The following is a 20,015-nucleotide window of genomic DNA, read 5'->3' on the forward strand; positions in this document are numbered from 1 at the left end:
GTCCGCTTGCCTCACTAATTCTCCGCCGGCGTCAAGTCAGCAGCCATTTTTCTGGAGAGCGATTTGGGCACAGCCTCGGGACTTGGGTGCTGCGCGTCGCACGGTGGAAAAAAACAAATACAAATGATGAAGGGTGATGTGCATGCGCAAGAATACAGCGAAAATCTTGAGGGCTTTTTTCTTTGCTATTTTTCCCACGCCTGGCGCTTTCTGAGCATGGTTCCGAAAAAACGGGTGCTTTTTTTGTTTGTGGCCCTTCCGCTTCGCCAACTTTTTCACGCTGATGACATGCGGTCCATGCAACTTTTGTTTTAATCCTGCGGTCGAGGGAGCCCCGCATATTGCGGTATGCAGCCTGCGGGCAATATATACTTAAAAGTTAAAACATTGTTCTGTGTAGACAACTATAGTCTAGCTATTTGGAATCCAGAAGACACAGACCCGCATTGTTTTTTTGTGCGAGCAGACAGCCAACCTGTACCATATAGTATGGGGCGGCTGGTGAAACCCAGATTTAGAGTCGATTGCAAACCCCACGACTGGGAGGCTGCGTTCTCTAGCTGTGACCCAGAGAAGCAGCTTTGGCTCGTCTCCAGGACCAGAAGGACAGTTGAAATCAATGAATTAGGCGCCCACCGGGACAACGGTCCTCTTTGGCTTGTGCCAATAAAAGTTGCAATAAATGAATCAAGGAAATGCCGAACTCGAGTCTATGCGCTGGCTGTCGATTATGTACCGGATAAAAGCGACCTAGTAATAGGAATTCTTTTATACCCAAAATTTAGCACTGCACACTACACAGCGGGTGTGGACTGTATTCCGAAAATTACGGTACAAGTTTCTCGCATTATGTACTCTTCATATAGAGGTCTTCTCCATCCCTTCTGCGCACGCGCCATTTCGACGAGCAAAACACCGTGAACACGTCGCCGGCAACATCATGCGGCCCTGCTTTCAGACGCGCTTGGTCAGCAGTTGGGGAGAATTTATGATGGAAAAAGGGACAGTCTAGTAGCGAAGAACTAACTATCCACCTTAAGGCAAGCCGCCAACACTTCAGGTTCCTTTAGAACCATGTCAATCCAAAGCGTTTTCCGCGCACTACGCGGATTCTGTTCGAAAGAGCGGATGGTCCACTGACGCCGAGTTTTCTCTGACCGGGAAAAATGAGCTACTTCCTCTTCGAATAAATCACAGGGCGGTACGTTGCAAAGCAGGGGACGGGAGCCTTGCTCTGCTGTTTTCCGCTTTCAACCACGGGCCGAACGTAGATTATTAACGCCTCACAACGACGAGTGCGTGTCCACAAACAGGCCGTGGTGGCGGAAGCAGCGGATTCACGGTCCCCCTGTCGCTTCCGATGTTCCGAGAAGGCGTCTCAGCGGAAAGGCCACTTCATATCTGAGATAAGTGAGCAGAAATGCAGAGTGATGGCTTGATCAACAGCGCACACAAGCGGCTGATTGCCCAGTCAGCTGAGAAGCACCCATGCGCTCTGCTATAAGAGAGCAAAGCAGAGCCGCCGCTCGTAATATACAGTCGGGGTCAAAAGTCTTTGGACGGCGCGATACGTAAACGAAGCTGATGGTTCTATTATTGGCCATAAGCTGGAGCCCAAATTTGTGGAGGAGAAAGTCAAAATCCTGTCCTTTCAACTCCAGGTGTATGATATCTAATAAAAGAGCTATCGGCTTGGTTTACGGATCGCGTGGTCCCCAGACTTTTGTCCCCGACACTCTTTCTTTCTTTCCTTCTTTCTTTCTTTCTTTCTTTCTTTCTTTCTTTCTTTCTTTCTTTCTTTCTTTCTTTCTTTCTTTCTTTCTTTCTTTCTTTCTTTCTTTCTTTCTTTCTCTCTTTCTTTCTTTCTTTCCTTTTTTCTTTCTTTCCTTTTTTCTTTCTTTCTTTCTCCCTTTCTTCCTTTCTTTCTTACTTCCTTTCTTTCTTTATTTATTCCTCTCCTTCTTTATTTCTTTCTTTCTTTCCTTCTTCCTTTCTTTCCTTCTTTCTTTCCTTGCGCTGCGGCCTTGCTTGTTCAAGCATGTTGGGTGTCTCTTGAAAGACGCGACTTCATTTTAAACAATTTAGCTGCGACGCCTACTTTTGCTAGTTCCGCAGTTTCGTTTGTTTACTTTTCTACACGCAACACAGGTGCACTTGGCCAATAAACTTGTCGATGTGAGTTGCGAAATATCGATAGTGTCACCTTTGCTTGCGCACTCAAAACTCTGCTTCATGCTGTTGTGTTCGCGCTCCCTTCCTGCTGTTGAGTTCGGCGAATTTGGACATGGGGAGGATTCCCTGAAAAAACCACGAAGGTGAATGAGTCCTCTGGAAGGAACGTGGCTGCAGGAATGTCGGAAGCAGCGACGATAATAGCGTCCCCACATGTTCGAACATGCCGTCGGGTCGACGAAGTACATGATCAGTGTTGCCCTCTTCAGTCACGCTGGGGTTGAACATTTGCCCGAGAGCTGCGCCTTCGACAGAGGTTCCACGTTCCAGTCACCAGACGACGAAGTACAAGATCAGTGTTGTCCTCTTCAGTAACACTGGGGTTGAACAATTGCCCGAGAGCTGCGCCTTCGACACAGGTTCCACGTTCCAGTCACCAGACGACGAAGTACAAGATCAGTGTTGCCCTCTTCAGTCCCGCTGGGGTTGAACAATTGCCCGAGAGCTGCGCCTTCGACACAGGTTCCACGTTCCAGTCACCAGACGACGAAGTACAAAATCAGTATTGCCCTCTTCAGTCACACTGGGGTTGAACAATTGCCCGAGAGCTGCGCCTTCGACAGAGGTTCCACGTTCCAGTCACCAGACGACGAAGTACAAGATCAGTGTTGTCCTCTTCAGTCACGCTGGGGTTGAACAATTGCCAGAGAGCTGCGCCTTCGACAGAGGTTTCACGTTCCAGTCACCAGACGACGAAGTACAGGATCAGTGTTGTCCTCTTCAGTCCCGCTGGGGTTGAACAATTGCCCGAGAGCTGCGCCTTCGACAGAGGTTCCACGTTCCAGTCACCAGACGACGAAGTACAAAATCAGCATTGCCCTCTTCAGTCACACTGGGGTTGAACAATTGCCCGAGAGCTGCGCCTTCGACAGAGGTTCCACGTTCCAGTCACCAGACGACGAAGTACAAGATCAGTGTTGTCCTCTTCAGTCACGCTGGGGTTGAACAATTGCCCGAGAGCTGCGCCTTCGACAGAGGTTCCACGTTCCAGTCACCAGACGACGAAGTACAAGATCAGTGTTGCCCTCTTGAGTCACGCTGGGGTTGAACAATTGCCCGAGAGCTGCGCCTTCGACAGAGGTTCCACGTTCCAGTCATCTGTACAAGATCTTTCAAACCCTGCGGGAAGACAGCCCGCATTCCTGTGTCACGCAGGCGCCTTCCTGTTTCACATGGGCGCAGTCCGGACCCACGTGCGCGCCCACCTGGAGGCCGCGTGGACGACAACGTGACCGGGTCCTGTTTCCTTTCCCTCGACCGAGCTGCGAAGAAGCATCAGGACCGCCCTGCTGTGGGTGGTACCATCAGTGCCATCGTGTGATTGGACATCATTCTTCGAACTGTATTCCCCAGCTAGTGATCTGGGGAATACGAAGAGTATTTAACGAGCTGCTGGTTTGGTACCAGAGTAGAGCCCCCCTCTTGAGAGATACCCTTTGCTGGGAGAGACTCCCGACTGCTAAGAAGCTCCCTTTACTTAGAGGCACTCTCAGTTGCCCTTACTTGTACATAATGTAAATAGTCTTTGTATAATGTTTTCCAAGTTTTTTTCCTCCGATCGTCCTCGTCTCTTCTCCGGCCCAGTCACGCTACCTGAATCCCAACAATGCCTTGATTACGTGGATGAGCAGTTTACAGCCGAGTTAACTATGGTACTCTTTCAAAGTGGTAAGTTTGACGCCAGTGGCTACCCAACAATTCTATACAAAAGCACTTTTGAACGGAAAAGACTTTATGAGCGCAGTTTTTTCATATATCGCAAGCTTTCACTAATAAGCCACCGCTTCTTAGCGTGAACGCGCAAACGAGAGAAAACAACTGCAACAGACCTGCAGCTGGAAAAGGCAGACAAACCAGCCATCGGCTAATAACTGAGGCAAAATCAAAGCTACAAGAAGGCCTTGAGAATAATGATTCAATGTCGCAGAAAGCCAAGCTGTATACGTATCGTATTTTTTGTAGTTTCTTTGTCAATGCTTCTCGGCTCCTCTCCTAGACTACCTCTGCATAAGTCCCCGCTTGGCACACCTAACTAGGAATTTATGAGCTGTAAACTTCCGCTCAAATTTATCAACATTTAGCGACTCCCATTTGATTCGATGTACTTTGCATTACACAGTGGATGGTAACTTGTGAGGTCTAGTAGTAGTGTAAATTTATAGCTGCAGTTTCATCGACATCTGCGTAAAGCAACCGAACTTTAGAATATCACATACCATTAAAAGGTTCATGTGCAATCTCCATCTTTTTATCATCCAGTGCAGGAAATGCTTTATTTCGTTGTGTTGTGGCTACGCCAATAATGTACATAATTCGATTAACAAAGTACATTATAATTGTTTTCAACGTCTCCCAATTGGTTTCATGTTAGTATGCAGATGTAGATTTTAGTAGACTTTCTTTTTACGTCTTGAAAAAAGTACGCCCATTAAGCCTGCACTGATAGTAGAGGTCTTCTTTAATTTTCTGGCCCTGGGACCTTCATCAGCATTTGTCTACGGTGACATTAACAAATTTCATGAGAAACTAAAACAAAAGTGGCACAATATAATATTCTGAACAGTATCCTATGAGCATGCTTTCTGGGACCTTAGAGAAATTAATGTTTAAAGTTATTGCGAGCATAATTAAAACAATGGTAATGAAGTCTGAATAATGTGCTTTTTTAACCTAACGCTGCAGTTTGGTTGTCTCTAATGAAGCGCAGATGGTCTGAAGTATAAGCATAATACTGACACCTTGTGTAGAAAATTCGCCGCTCGCATTCACAATGCAGTGGATAGTTTTAGACACAAGCAGAATACATAATCAACGCTGGACCCTGGTAACCTTACGGAGACTCGTGGGTTGAATGGCCCGCGAATTGCGGCGAAATTCGGGTGCAGTGAAACAGGGTGGCGATCAATGAAAAGCGAGTGTATGGGCCGTGCGGCTTCCGCTCTTCGGCCTGTGGGGCTGGGTGCAGTATTTATTTTGAACTTCTTTGCCATATTTACTTCATTGCGATGAGGTGTATTTCACCACTGATAATAAAAACAGCTCTTGACTTCACGAGATTATGAAGGCATTAATAAGAAACAGAGCAACCCAATAATAATAACTGTACTAGAACGAAACCTTGAAAAGTGGCAACTGATTAATGAAATCAATCCATGGCAGTACCAACAATATAGTCAGCGGTAACAAATATGTGGTATATGGATGAACTCCTCCAAAAAGGGGCCCGGTTGGTATTTCGTATTGTGCTGTATTTGTCGTGCTTTTTTATTTAATACTGCAGCTTCTGAAGCAATTTCAAACCCTTTAGACCTTGAAAAAGGAGGCTACTTGCGCTAAAGATGTCTCGCCAGATGACATAGCATCTCCTTTTTAGAAGGCCATTCGTGCATTTCGTTTCGAAAGAGGCACTCTCATCGCCAGCATTGCCGTCAAGGAGGACCATCTTGCATGAACGCTGGTAGGTGTTCAATATGAAAATTAAGGTGAACTCGTGCAGCCAGATTTTTGTGGCGAGTGAATTGCAGACAAAACATTTAACTTTGACGTGTACAGGACCAAAACCTCTGCTCTGCCTGGAAGAAGGGCCTATCAGGCGGCGATATTAGGCCTTACTATTTCGGGTGGATGAAGAAAGCGGCCAGGGCTTTGTTCTGTACCACCCCAGTATGTGATGTATCTGCTGCTGCCATACCGAAGCTCCGTGGCTGGTTTCTTTTTTAGCGTGATAGCGTTAAGGAGCTCGTGCCGCAGCAAATCCGGCGTCGTCGTCTATATTGGCGCCGTTGACCGTGAGCGAAAAATCCCCAGAGAAGCAGCCTAGGAGGACACGTGACTCTGTGGCGTCAGCAGAGCCTGCCCATCGGATTTTGAGCACACTGCAAAACCTGGCAGCCAAATGAATGATTGCTCGTGGGAGGTTGCACGCGAAGAGCAGTCTGGGTCTCTCAAGCTCCGCCAGTGGCAGCGCCTGCCATCGCAGGGCAATGGCGCATCGCTTAACCGCTGCGCTCAGAGAGAGACTTTCTTACTAGTTCGAAGACAAACGTCAGGAATAAGACGGAAAAGAAAAAAAATGCGTTCTTTTTTTAGCGGTGAGCTTTATAGTAAGTTGAATTCTTCTTCGCCCTTTATTTTCAAAGCCATGCTTATTTTTTAACAACGCATTCTTTCCTGCCCTTAGAAGTTGTGGCTTGTAGACACCACCGCCTTGTTTTCCGGAGGCTTGCTTCAGCTGTAGTTACAGCCACAACACCAGGGGCCGAATTCCCTGAGCTGTTGGCATGTCAGAACGGCGTGCCATCGTTCGGTGGCGAGGCCTTTCATTTCATTGAAAGGAGAACGAAAAACTGGCTGCATGGAAGGCTATTCACGGGTGCTGCAAGCAAAGTATTAGGCAGTTATTTTGTCTTAGGCAAACCTTAAAATGCAGAGAAAAACAGATTGGACGACAAGACCAGGCATGCTGAGCTCTTTCTTTATTTTCATGCGAAAGCATTATGTGGCTCGGCGTTGACCAGCAGCAGTTGTCTCAGAAATCTCGGATGATGTCACCGTGGTATCAAAGAGAAAAATTAAATTGCTTCCTAAAGTGCAGGAATTTAACCCGGGACTTTCAGGCGACGAAGCGAGCACACAACGTCACAAATCCGCGCTGCTTCTTGGCGAACAAAGGTGAACCCAGCATACGGGGTGTTTCACCTAAGATTTTGCACAATTTTCAAAAATTGGCTGTTTGAGTGAGAAGACCGTTTTTTTCTGCATAACACTGCCAGCGATGTAGTAGGTCAGAATACAACTAAGACGTGCTAGCTAGCAGGCTGCTTAACAATATTCAATAGTGAACTTTTTAAACATAACCGTTAGGCTTCTTAACTACTGAAAAGCGTGTAGGCCATCGTAAGTAATATCCATATAGATTTTTAAAAATTTCAAAAACGCGGGTACCCTAGGCGCTGTGGCACCAAAAATTTGGCTATTTCGACGAGTTAGGAGCACTGGAGAGGTTGCTTTGCCTGGAAGCTTCTCAAAAGCGCATCTATTTGGGCGCGATGCAGCCAGAACTTATTGGGCCACAACGCCAAGATTAATTGCGTTTACGAAATTCGAAAAGTTGATGTCAATGTTACTTACGGTTGGCTACACACCTTTCAATAATTATTGAGCCTAACGGAAATAGTTAAAAATTAAATTTTCTCCATTAGTTATGGTGGGCTCCGGGTCACATGATGTATCTGCTCGGTCGAACCATCGTACGCGGAAATCTTAAACCACTACAGAGGACAGAGGATAGCGTATCCTCCACCCCACCAGCTATTAACGCAATATGACGCAGTCGGTTGGCAGAAACTGCAAACAGGAAGCTTTCATAACTTACACATACTTCCCAAAATGTTTCCGAACCAGCACGCCGACACATACAGGTGGTGTGGAGCCCCCCCCCCCCCCCCCCCCTTTATACCATATTACATGGGAGTGTAAAAACAATTATTCATTCCATAAACTAAAAGAGCCCAACGCGGAACAATGGGAGAGCCTGCTCACCAGCAGCGTGCTGGCGGTCCAAAAAGGACTGGTCCAGCATGCGTATGAGATAGCAAGACTCAGTGGGGCCCTGGTATAAGGGCACCACCCCTGGAAGACTCGGAACTTCAACATGAAGACACCCGGGTCCCGCTGAATCGAACAATTTTTGGCGCCAATAAAGTTTTTCTCTCTCTCTCTCCATTGGTTAACCAGCCTGCTATCTAGCACGTCTTAGGTGTACTCTGATGTACTGCACCGCTGACAGCGCTATGCCGAAAAAAGAGCTCTTCGAACTAACATTCATCATTTACTGTGGAGTTGCCCTGCTCTCAAGCCTACAAGGATCCGGCACCTGAAGGTAGCGGGTCTTTTATCGAGTAACCCTGCTTCATATATTGCCTGGACGCAGGGACCATACCATCACTCTCTACTGGACTTCATAAAATCAGCTAGCCGTTTTTTCATTAATTTAATCATTACTAGATATTTCATCACACCTTCGCCCATTATTAATGCCCTGTGGCAATAAATATCGCTTAAAAAAACTATGAAAGCCTATTTTTTCAAATTGTGTAAAGTCTTAGGTGAAGCACCCTGTATATGTTGCCTTACGAATGCAAGCTAATGAGTAGGTGCGTCATTAAAAAGAGAAAAAAAAATTATGAATAAATAAAAATGAAACAAAAATAAAAATTTTAAAACGATGCTTTCGCATTCAGAGCACGTAAGTGATCTTAAGTGCCCGCCGTAATTTTTTTTAATTATAGGCGGTGGAAACAACGATATGGAACAATTTACACCGAACCGTAAAGCAAGAAGGAAGGATGCCAAAGGAAGCTACGAGAAGGCGCGAGTAGGAGCTTGCTTATCTTCAAAGGGAGTGAAAAAAACAAAAAAAAACATAGAAGACAAGAAGCCGGTAAGCAGTCGAGACAGCAGGCAAATTGTGCATTTCTTTAGTGTTAGCCCAGCACTTCTCTGCCGTCGCGGCAGCTTCTGGGGGGCAGGTCTTGTTCGCTGTGTAATGCGCCATATTCGGGAAGACGCGTGAAGAATAAAACAGCAGATTCGGGCAAGCAGGACGCCAAGCAGAGACATCGACAGCCGCAAACCATTCTCCGCCATAAGGCTGCTGCCGCTAAACTCCGAAGAGCAAACAAAACAAAAAGCAGCGAAGGTAGACCACGAGGAAATCCCTCGTGTGAAAACGACTGGAAACGCAAAAAGCGCGGAGAGTGGCTCCCTGTCGGTGTCAGCATCAATAACGCCTCTCCTGTTACGCCGCCACGAGTGAATGCCGCCCGTTCAGCGGCAACAGATGGATGCAGACATGTACTACACTACCCCGCTACACAGCTGCGTGCTTTTCTGCTCCGGACATCTCGAAGTAGTTTTACCGAAATCGCCCAGGGGAAAAGGGACTTGAGAGCCAGTCAGTTGGCCTTCCCATATTTCCAGGAACAGGAGCTTTAAAGGGGCTGTTAAGGGGGCTCTAATAAAGTTGCGGCATGCCTGGGATATTGAAGCACGCAGCTTGGCGAATAGTGTCCAGCAAGGATTTTTTAAATGCGCTTTGCAGAAGCTGACTTACCTGTAGTTAAAATTAGAATTTCAGCGTCTTCGCGCCTTTCCCTCGCCGCTTTTTGCACGCCGGAAGGCAGGCGCTCCTTCGGCGATTCCCCTCTGCGAGCGGAGCTTCCCGACCCGCCGGAGATAAGCGGCTTATTGGCCGCGGCCACGGTGGCTGCCTTGCGTCTGAAAGAACCTAACCAATGGCCACCTCTCACCTTGTCTACGCAGATGCGGGGAACGGAGGAGGGCGCGAGCATGAAAAAGTCGCCGGGAAAGGGCTCGCCAACTTTGACGCGTGATTGTGGGTCGTCTGCTGCGTGTAGAAGAGTATTATTTGGCTCTGGTTTTCATGGCAACACAGTGCAGTGATTAAGTGAGTTAATGTGCTCTCTTCGGAAGGCGTTTTAGAGCCCCTTTAATGGCAGACGTCGAGGCCGATGCGTAAAAAAGACACCAGTAGATTCACAAGCTGAAGCCGTTGGAGGCCAGGTTTCCTTGCGCGATGGGCGTGAGTCGTAGCTGGTCATCCGTCATTCAGCTTCAATATACTGTTTGCGGTGTCTGGAAGCCGGCAGCTTTGCACGATTTAGACATGGCCATTTACAAATAACAAAGGCTTGGACTTAATTTGAAACTGAAAAAAAAAAACAATAGAAATACGCCGAACTGAATTTTTGAACCTGAGTTTTGTACGGAAAGGTCTCTATTCTCGACATGCACGCCGCAGCTAACTGGACTTTACTGCAGCGAAAGCAGTTAAAAGCGCCTTCTTCTGAGCATCGCCGCCGCCAGATGCTTCTAGCGCGAGCGAAATGAGCCTCGTGTGCATGCGTATGTTAGTGGCATAACTTTTGTAGTATACCTTCAAAAGCGGTGATGATGTAACCGGCGCCACATAAGCTGTCTTGATGTGCACATTTCTCCTCACAGCGTTCTTTTCACTAGAGAAGCCCGATTATGATGTCATCTAGAGTAAGATTTCATAATTCCGCTGCCTTATCCAACGCCGCCAGCAACGCACCGCGAGGTTGAACTTCGATGGCGTTTGCTTTCTCGTCCAAAGCAGTGTTCCTGCTTTTCAAATACTGCGCTGCCCAAGATGACATCGTTTTTAGGGTCTTGAATCGCCGATTACGTCCACATTCCAAATACTAGTACAAATTACTTCAGTTGCTTCACCTGAAATTTTCACGGTTTCAACACCCTTGAAAACGTACAATTCGAAATCGTCTTCAGAGACCCATTATTAAAGCTACATATGCATCTTTCGCTTAGCCGTGCTTTTTATGGTGCTTACATTAGCACTCCTGATGTGAGATAAAAGTTTGGGAACGAACGAGGAAGAGTGTTATAGACAGCACCCGCACTGCACTGATCCCACGAGTGTGGGCTCTGTTCGCAGCATACCTCAGACCAAAGGATTTGTGATGGTGAGTACAGGAGGTATTCCGAGGCCTGAATTGGAAACAGTTGCGTATAAGAGTTAATGGAGAATACCTAAATAATCTGCGATTCGCTGATCACATTGCCTTGCTGAGTCACTCAGCTGAGATGAACTGCAAATCATGATCAATGAGTTAGACAGAGCAGTACGGTGGGTCTAAAAATTAACATGCAGAAAACCAAAGTAATGTTCAACAGCCTAGCAAGGAAACAGCAGTTCACAATTGGCAATGAGGTGCTGGAAGTGGTAAACGAATTCGTCTACTTAGGGCAGGTAGTGACAGCTGATCCGGATCATGACAGGGAAATAACTAGAAAGATAAGAATGGGGTGGAGCGCATATGGCAGGTTCTCTCAGATCATGAATGGCAGTTTGCCAATATCCCTCAAGAGAAAAGTGTACAACAGCTGTATCTTACCGGTACTCACCTACGGGGCAGAAACGAGGAGGCTAACGAAAAGTGTTCAGCTTAAGTTAAGGACCACACAGCGAGCCATCGAAAGGAATATGAAAGGTGTAACGTTAAAAGACCGGAAGCGGACCGAGTGGGTGAGGGAACAAACGCGGGTCATTGACATCATAGTCAAAATCAAAAGGAAGAAATGGGCTTGGGCAGAGCATGTAATGCCAAGGCAAGACAACTGCTGGTCCTTATAAGGCTAACGGAGTGGATTCCAAGAGGAGGCAAGCGTAGCAAGGTTAGGTGGGCGGATGAGACTAGGAAGTTTGCAGGCATATGGAGGGCGCAGCTTGCAAAGGACAGGGTTAACTGGAGAGACGTGGGAGAGGCCTTTGCCCTGCAGTGGGTGTAGTCAGGCTCATGATAATGATGATGATGATGAATGTGAGAATATCTGCGAGCAATATTGCAGGTGTGAAGAGGGTTCTCGCTTGGATCCGAAAGCACGTGTCTCGGAATTTTATTCGGGCGCTACGTCCTTCGCCTCCGATCTCCGCCTCCTGGCCTTCCTTCCGCGGCTTGCCTCCGTTTCCTGTACGCGAGCCTAAGTGAGACGTATGCATCGGGCTGCAGTGAAATTGGCCTTTCCGGCATAGCTGGATGTCACAGAACAAAAGAGGGCGGCGCCAGGGGAGGGAGTCGGAGCGCGGGGGAGTTTTAATTTAAGATAGATATATTCACCTTCTGGGCGCAAGCGCGAGCCCCGAAAGAATGATTACGTCATTGAATTTGCGGTCGGCTCACACTAAAATATTCCATCGGGGAAGACTTCAGGGCGCAAAGATAATTTCGAAACCGCACAAAGCTACGTTTGCTTCGTTTTTTTTTTCTTTTTCACTTAGCCAATGGAAAGAACTGGGTCACATAAATCTTGTTTTTGGTTCCTTGTGTCACGGGACGACGTGTGTTCAACTTGTTCGGTTTTAGCGTTGCTTTCAGCGCCTTTGCCTAGAGTTAAACATGGCGGTACCCATAATATTCTGCTGCTTTTATTCACCGTGAAGCCCGGCGAATTGGACGCATTTCCAATAGCGCCTCCGCCTTTGACAGCCCTACCTGTCTTCACGGTAATCACTATAACTCGTTCCCGAATTTAGTGCACATTTCCTCGTTGATGAAAGACAAATAGGATATTGCGATACGACCGAACAATTTAAGCGGGGTTTCGAAAAGACAGACATCCCGCGAATAAGGCTCACGCTCCAAGCCTGATGAACATCAGGCTGAATTTCACAGCAGGAGCCTGGCCAGGACAGACCGTTGCCTGTTGAGGAAAACAAATTACAGAACCCGTTCGCGACACTGAAATAGAAGTGAGGCTTGAAATCTGAGGAAAGTACATTTTTGAATAGGGGCGAGAGAGAGAGGGGGGCGGTTTTGATTGTAGGGGTGCAGCGGTTCTGACCCCCTCCAAAAAATCAAAGGGCCAGGGAACTGCCTGATTTCAGTTCATTCGTTTCAGGCTACGACCTGGTGTGAATGAATTAAACATGCCACAAACATTAGCTGCAATTAAGGAAAAAGAGCTTAAGTGGGCCCAAGTAAAACGGGTTCCTAACCGCCCTGAGTTGCTGCAGAAATTTAAAGTATGTAGAAATCGCGTCAAATTTCATAATTTGATTGGCAAAGCGAAATCAGATGCGCGCAAATTCAGTGAAGCTCCTTCAGACATGAAAAAGACGTGTTCTCTTACAAATGAATTACGAGATGTACGTAAACTTGGCGATCATCAGCTATCACTTGTTTCACGTTTTTTCTGCACATGGTGCAAGTGTTTCAGATAATTTTAATATATTCTTCTCGCGCGCCTATGGTACTGCTGAACCGCACCCTGATTTATGTATTTTAAGAAACAGCGCATGCAAATCTGCGCACCTTCCTGTTCTTACAGAATATGATCTCAGGTCCATTATTTTCAATTTAAAATCTAGTAAATCATGTGGCGTAGACGGCATTTCCGTGGAGGAGTTACGCAGAAATTTTGGTGCTGTTAAGTGTGTGCTAATAACATTGCTGAATTATATTGGAGTTAGTGCAGTTATCCCTACAGAAATGAAAAAAAAGCCAATGTAATTCCTCTCCTCAAGGGAGGTGCACGAAATAAGTACGATAATTACCGTCTAATTCGGTTCTTCCGTGCATCTCCCAAATACTAGAAAAACAGCTGCGGCGAGCCATGTCCATGTATCTCGACGCTAATAACATTACTTGAAGTGCGCAGGACGGCTTCATACCAGTAAAAGGCACACAAGCTCCCCTGTAGGATATTTTGGACCTCATAAATTCAGCTTTTTGACACTAACCAGGTATGCGCTCTCTTTCTTGATGTTAGCAAAGCTTTCGACAGTACCTCAGGGGTCAGTATTAAGTCCGCTTCTTTTTAATTTATATGTCAATGACTTCGCCGTTGCTATTCCTGCCTCTGATTTTCAGTACGCAGTCGACACAGTTATCCTGTTTCATGATTCTCGTTTTTCTGATGCAATGTCCCGTTTGCAAGCTGCAGCGTTTAGCGTTATGAACTGGTTCGGTAAAAATGTACTTAATGTAAATGTCTCCAAAACGCAGCTTACATGTTTCCGAAATTCCTTGAAGAAAGTTGGCTTAAACCGCCCACTGCTGGTCCACCCTTCTTCTTGCCCTCCCTGCACCTGTTCGCCCCTTCCGTATGTTTAATCTGTTAAATACCTGGGTGTCTTATTTGACAGTTACTTCGCCCGGAATTCCCGCCTGGCTTATGTATGTATGCTCAAGGCTTCGGGCAGTTTCAGGAACATCATAAAGTATTAGATATTATATGTCACTGTTAGTTTTTGAAATGATTTTACATGCTTTGGGTGACAGCATACTTCGTTATGGGATTACAGTGTTTGGTCACTGCGCGATTCGAAGGAAAAATAAAATAAACTTCATCCTTCGATCTATTCTGAAAATTATTAGCTACTATTTAGGATTGCCTCCCGGCACTGCCCTTTTAAAAGCCTTAAGGTGCTCAAATTTCAACGCTCTTCTCACTGAAACGACTATTATCTGCATTTCTGGTCACACAGGTATAAAGTTGAATATGTTCCTGCGTGTTGTCCCAGGCCTAAATTCCCCTTTCGAGTGCCTCGCTGCACCCGCGATTACTTTAAACCACCTTGTCTCAATAAACTACCAGCAAGTGCCTTTCGCTTGAAAACAAAGTTGAAACAGAAACAAATTCTTCGTCGCACTAGCCTTTAGTACTCTAGCCTTCAACCCTTTTTTTTAAATCGTACTTAACAACACAAAATCAGAGCCTTATAGGATACGCTGTCATGCCACTTATTCTGTTGACGCGTAAGAACAGAGCACCAACAGAGCAATTTATGGCATTGATGTCCTGTCACCTCCTGATGTATGAATATTTCTGTTCCATTTCAGTTTCGATCCCAAACGTTTTTGTTCCCTTTTGCTCGCGAATACAGATGGTTTTTAAGTATTATACAACGACGTGACACTGTTTGGCTGCTATGTGTTAGGAGTAGTACCTCGAACTACATTTCAGCGTAAGTTAAGATTGCTTGTCTTTAATTTCTCTCCTCGCTGCTGTTAGCCCTTTTCTTGTATTTTTTCCTGCTTGAATTGCTTCAACACGAACTGTGGTGTTCGCGGTATTCCACTTTAATGCCGTTGTCTGCTGGGTCTGCCCTTCAAGCCCACAACGGCTTTGAAGGCCTATCATGCATTGCTGCTGTGGAAATCTTATGCAAATAAAGTTTATTATTATTATTATTAATATTATTATTATTATTATTATTATTATTATTATTATTATTATTATTATTATTATTATTATTATTATTATTATTATTATTATTATTATTATTATTATTGCCGCTAACTTCTTGGTAGCAGTCGAGCATGTCAAGTCGACGGTGTGCTGTGAGGCCCCCAGACCAAATTTACAATAGCTTTTGTGAGCTTCTAACACATTTCGAACGGTCCTGCACATTTTTTCAGGAACAAAGAGTGCATCAAAAGCTATCCATGAATTAATTCCGATATTATGCAAGCCATATCTCACAGAGATTGGCTTTGGAAAAAAAGTAAACGCACCCCTAACAATAAAGACCTCCAATTAGAATATAAGATTACAAGAAATAAAGTAGTTGCTCTTCTCCGCGCTGCAAAACGTCGTTTTTTTTTTAACACACATTTAATCAATCGTCCGAAAGTGCTAGCAAAACTGGGTCACTGATAAACCACCTCAGAGGTAAATCTGAGACTGCAAAATCTGTGATAGAACATTTTCCCGGAAATCTAGTCGAAACAGCTGACTTGTCCAATATTTTCTTCAGTTAGGCTTCAATAGGGGCGTTATCTAAGCCTCGGCAGGATGTGACGCTTGGTGGTTCTTTGACATCACCTGAATTTTTAGCGCGGCTTACGAAATCTGACCTTTCCCGGATCATTTTCATTTTTTTAACGAATAAACCATATGGAGTAGGTGGAATATCTGTAAGCTTGCTGAGAAGAAACGTTGAGGCGCTTTCAGATATTGTGCTTTTCATGCTAACTGGCTTCCTAGATACTGGAACTATGCCACAAAATCTAAAAACGCTTTAGTTAGACCACTCCATAAGGCAGGAAAGACATCTATTATTGAAAACTACCGGCCTATATCCATTTTTCTTGCATTATTTCAGGTTGTATAAAAATTTTTGCTCGAGGTAATGGCTTCTTTCATTGAAAAGTTTTCAATTTTGTCTGGCCGACAACTTGGTTTTGTGCAAGGCCGGAATAAAATTTCGCTCCTGAAATAATTTGCAGATGATTCGTATTCTGCTTTTGAACACAATCTCTTTAGCTGTGCTTTGTTTCTCGACGTATCCAAAGCCTTTGATTCAGTTTGCCATGACATATAACTTCGCAAATTATATCTTACCGGTTTTAGGGGCCCTCTTCGATACTCTACTTCAAAACTATCTCACCGACAGGTCACAAATGGTTGTTATAGGCACCAAATACTATAGCAGCAAATTATCCCTTGGTGCTAATGTCCCCTCAAGGGTCAATTTTATCGCCTCTTCTCTTTAACATATTTATGAACGATTTCATTTCAGTAATCCCAAAAGGTAAAGTCTATCATTATGCGGGCGATATCGTCCTTCTAACAAAGCATGTTAATTACAGAAAGGCTGGTGAATATCTGCAGCAATCGATGCATGAAGCTATGGTCTGTCTTTTTAAGAACAAACTTACCGTCAATCAGAAAAAGGCACAAATTATTTGCTTCTAAAATTCCCTGAATATTGGAACCACGGTCATTCCAGTGTATCTTCATACCCAAGACTGCTTATCCTGTAAGTGTACTGCTGTCGAAAATACAAACTCAATTAAGTATCTCGGCAATCATTTCGATAGTGGCTTGTCGTGGCATTATCATGGGGCGCATGTATGCTCCAAACTAAGATCTATTGCATGTTTACTCTTTGACATAAAAAGTTTGGTGCCGTTTTAGACCAAAAAATGATAGTACATTCCCTTGCATACAGCACCTTAAGGTATGGTATAACGGTTTTCGCTTTCTGCTCCCAACGTTGGCAGGACAGATTTGATAACTTCTTAAAAAATACATTAAAAGGTGTGGCGTATAATCGCGTGACACCATCAAACAAAGACATTTTTCATGATCCCGGTTTCCCGTCCTTTCAATCTTTATTCATTTCTACGGTTGTGCTGCGGCATTTCTGGACGGATGAATTTAAGCATCCGCACGTCTCCCCGCGACCGCTGCGCAAATAAATGCGCTTCGTTGTACCGCGCGTATCTACTTGATATGGAGCAGCAAAACGCTGCGTGTATGTCCCCAGGATATTTAATAATTTGTCAGACGACTGCTTTTCTGTGGACTCTTGGTGTAAATTTAGGAGTCTATTGCACATGCTGTAATACATAAGTATGTACTTATTTTCGTCTTGTTTGTGGCAGTTTACTTGTGATTACTCTATGTTTTTGTTTCGATGCCTTGTAAACTTATCACTCTTATTTGTTTTCTTTTTTATCTGTTAGTGTTAAATATGTGCATGTATGCTGCAACAACATCGCTTAGCTGACGTCACACAAGCTACCAGTGGCTTAGATGGGCCCGTTTTGCTGCACTGATCTTTTGGGTATTCAACAAAGATTATTATTATTATTATTATTATTATTATTATTATTATTATTATTATTATTATTATTATTATTATTATTTCCTTGAAAATAATGTAAATCCCGCATAGGATTGTTGCCGGACTGGGCTCTCATACGAGAAGTATACAAGTCTGCTTAGAAGTCTGGTTCAAACAACTATACAATAAAGAGGAGAAATAAAAGTGCGACCATCAAAATAGATTACAAAATCTTTGTAATCGGTGTATACGTGAGAAAAATAAGCAGCATAATAACCATCAAAAGTTAGACTTGTGCAAGGGCAATAACAGTTTCCTCGTGCGTTAAACGAATTGCGTTTGTGGTGCCAGCAGCAGACTGAAAGAATCGCAATTGGAGCATGCGGCAGGACCACGACTTCGCATAATTGCATAAGTTTTGTCAGAGAGTCCTTCCAAACCTTCCGTCGACGGTCGCTATACAGTTGCGTACCGGATTTTATTTAATCAGGCAGGCACCTCTGAGTGCATTCTGAAGAGAGAATTCGTAAGTCCAATTCAATCAAGCATTTAGCCATGCGAAGAAAGAAACGTGCAATCAGGTATGCAATCAAAACAATTTAGAAAACCTGTTTAATCGGCGTATGCGTTACGAAAAACATAATTGCCATGAAAAAAACTACTAAGATAGGCATAGACTAACTTGTTGGGAGATAGAGAAAACGTCTATTGCCCAGTAAACTGAGGTGCCGTAGCTACAGGTGGAGTAGCCAGTCCAGGGTCCCACTTGCTCTCGCTGCCGTCTCCGCTCGGGTCATCCACTGGTGCTTCAACATTTACTGCCAAGCGAGATAACAAGCTTTTCCGTAAGATACCACGAACAACCTTGCAACTTTATCCAGCGTGTTCCATTCTATTGTGAAATTATGAAAACGCGACAACTTTACTCCATTGTTATACCACCTCACCATGACGTGTTGCCAATAGAAGATAACCAATGCTTTTCTATAAACGGCGGTTCTTTTCTGTCGATTCAACTGCTACGACTTAGATAACCTTATTCTTGTCTCACAGTTGAAGACAGCTTCGCGCTTGAACACGAATGAGGCCGACTGGAAAGAGTTTTTGCTCCTTCTCACTTCGACTCCTCTCGCTCGGGGAGAATAGCTGAAGCCCCGCGTGCTCCGGCAAACTTCCTGCTGGCCTAAATCCTCTCTCGGGAAGTGCTAAATCCCCTCGGTTTCCTCCCTAAGCCAGCTAGCACGCAACGAGTGCAGGGCTTTTGGAGTCCAGTAAAAACAAGCGCCAAAAGCACTCTTGGAGTTTGCCATTCTGCCCGTGGACATTGTTCCGAAACGAAGGAGCCAAAGAGGTGGGAGACCCTCGCTTAGCCACTCCAGCACGCGCTCAGGTGTGCTCGGGATTCGCTGCTCTGAATTTCAAACGACCAAGCTTAAGGGGACGAGCGCCGGGATGGAGACGCGGCACTTCTGAGAAAGCGAACTGGCGTGTGTGCTTACGTCGCGTTAGGAAAGGGAAACCGATTCTGCTTGCGATACGTGCCGCAGAAACCAGCGGTGGCACGGCACCCTGCTGGAATTTGTCCTTCGCGTCAGAGTTTTCAGAAGGGTGGCTCCGGAACGTGCTGCCTCCATCTTTACGCGTTGCCATAAGACATCTCTTAGAGGCTGCAAAGTGGCTTGTTAAACAGCACATCACCGCTGTTCAAGAGAAAAAAAAACCGCTAAGGCGCCCGTGTGCTGTGCGATGTCAGTGCACGTTAAAGATCCCCAGGTGGTCGAAATTATTCCGGAGCCCTCCACTACGGCACCTATTCTTCCTTTCTTCTTTCACTCCCTCCTTTATCCCTTCCCTTACGGCGCGGTTCAGGTGTCCAAAGATACATGAGACAGATACTGCGCCATTTCCTTTCCCCCAAAAAACCAATTATTATTATTATTATAATTATTATTGTTCAAGAGCACCTATATGCATGATTATTAGGGTAAAGTCAAGTCCATTGAACTCCTCTTCAAAACGGCCACGGTGCTCTTGTAAAACCCTCCGAACCACGCTGTCTTGGAAATGAGAGCAATTCGAGAAACATTCTGCCGCGTGACATCAGACCGATGATTTGGCACTCTTGTCCTGCAGGCGCATGGCGGAAGCACCGGACGGGGCTGTAAAGCGCGCTCGGCGCACACGGACGCCGTCTGAGGCTGCTGTACCGCGTGGCTCGCAGCGGATCGAGGAGGATTTCTCTGACCTTCGGCGGCGTTTCCCAATATGGCAGGAGCAGTGCCAAAAAGGCAGGTTGGTGTACATGCTGCGTAGTTATTTCGGCAGTACTGATTCCTCCCCCCTCCCCTTTCTGACGCGTGTGCTAGGAAAGGAGGGACTTCATGAAGTCCCAACAAGAATTAGCCGCAATTAAGCACATTTTGCTGAACAGGAAGCAGGTGCATTGCATATTTGAGTATGCCACATGCCCCCCACACGAAAATTCACAACAAAATTTGCGGCAACATAATAAACATGGATTGCGTTTGTTGTTCATGGAGGAAAAAGGAGAATGAGAAGGTTGTTCAGATTTTAGAGTGCTTAATGAGCTGGAATCTTGCGAATCTTCATTTTAATCTGGCTGGCAAAAAGCTGGCATTTGTTGAGT

The 20,015-nt window shown here is 45.3% G+C and overlaps 1 long non-coding RNA gene across 2 annotated transcripts in view; it reads left to right on the forward strand.

Moving 5' to 3' along the window:
• Positions 1–19,794, forward strand: part of LOC144096893 (uncharacterized) — a 112,119-nt gene extending 92,325 nt beyond the window's left edge. For both annotated transcript variants that reach the window (XR_013306861.1, XR_013306862.1), the window contains one exon: positions 19,502–19,794. This is a non-coding gene — a long non-coding RNA (uncharacterized LOC144096893). The remainder of the gene's footprint in view (positions 1–19,501) is intronic.
• The last annotated feature ends 221 nt before the right edge of the window (positions 19,795–20,015 follow it).

The sequence above is a fragment of the Amblyomma americanum genome, chromosome 7 (genome assembly GCF_052857255.1).
Source record: "Amblyomma americanum isolate KBUSLIRL-KWMA chromosome 7, ASM5285725v1, whole genome shotgun sequence".
Lineage (NCBI taxonomy): Eukaryota > Metazoa > Arthropoda > Arachnida > Ixodida > Ixodidae > Amblyomma > Amblyomma americanum.